Genomic DNA, 1,151 nt, shown 5'->3' on the forward strand with positions numbered 1-1,151 from the left:
GTTGGTAAAAGAGTAGCCCAAGAGTTGGTGATGGGTGGTGATGACTAGTTGCCTTCTCTCTAGTCTTGCACTGCTAAATTAGGGTCAGCTAGCACAGATAGCCCTCATGTAGCTTTGTGTGAAATTGAAAATAACAAATCATTGAGCTGATAAAAGACTTCTGTTAATGTCTTAATAGGTTAAGCTGTTTGCAACAGCTGATACCACTGGGAAGACTACAGAGGTCCTCCTAAGTGGATCATTGGACTATACACTATCCCAGTTGAAAGAACCTAGACCCCAAGTAACTCAACTGCAGAAATTGGTACTGTTGTTGACATCATCCAAGAGATGAAAAGAAAGGAAGGAAAGAGACCCAGTAATTTCCTCCTTTTGTGGGATAGAGCACAGTGACTAGAGATATGTTTGGATCTTCCATGGGATCATTATATTACAAAGTTGAAGAATGTTTTGGTACTATGTTTGTCCCAGGAATATCTAAATTATTGGAATATGACGGTGGAGCAGGCACCTAGAGGACCTCGTATCAAAACCTATATGCTCAATATTAATGAAAATTCCAATTACAATGGTACTGTTGAACTAGAAAGTTTCTCTGATGGTTTTTGCCTCAGTAAGGATACTTCAGGTTTGACATTCTGCTCAGGATTGTCCCTTAAGGTGTAAGCTGCTGTGGTGAACTAGAAATAACTTGTCAAAAAGCATTGGGAAACATCCAAGAAGGAGCCAAAAGTTGAGCTCCATACATAGCCATCTATGGTGATCAGTAATTTACCTAAATTGGAAAAGATTCTGATACTAAAGCATTTTCAGCACATGATAGCCAAGTGGAGAGAAATCTGAGCTCTCTATTACCTGGAAGAAGACTGGTTGAGACAAAGGGCTATTCCTCTGCCAAGGTAAGAGGAAGAGATCAATACTTGCAAGAGAGGCTAGCAAAAGCCAAGTAGAATCTGATGAGAGCTTAAACAGACTACAAAGCATCCAAGAGCTGCTAAAAGGAAATGGTAACCCTGGAAGCTCTGCTGGGAGGTGAGCAAGCTACTTTCAATGGTGAGTGTATATTTGGTATACAGATGTGATTTAATTTATTCTATATGGTGTGTTTTAATTTAAAATACCTTTTGTCATTTGCACTCATGAATGCATCT

This window comes from Tachypleus tridentatus, chromosome 5 (assembly GCF_004210375.1).
Source record: "Tachypleus tridentatus isolate NWPU-2018 chromosome 5, ASM421037v1, whole genome shotgun sequence".
Taxonomy (NCBI): domain Eukaryota; kingdom Metazoa; phylum Arthropoda; class Merostomata; order Xiphosura; family Limulidae; genus Tachypleus; species Tachypleus tridentatus.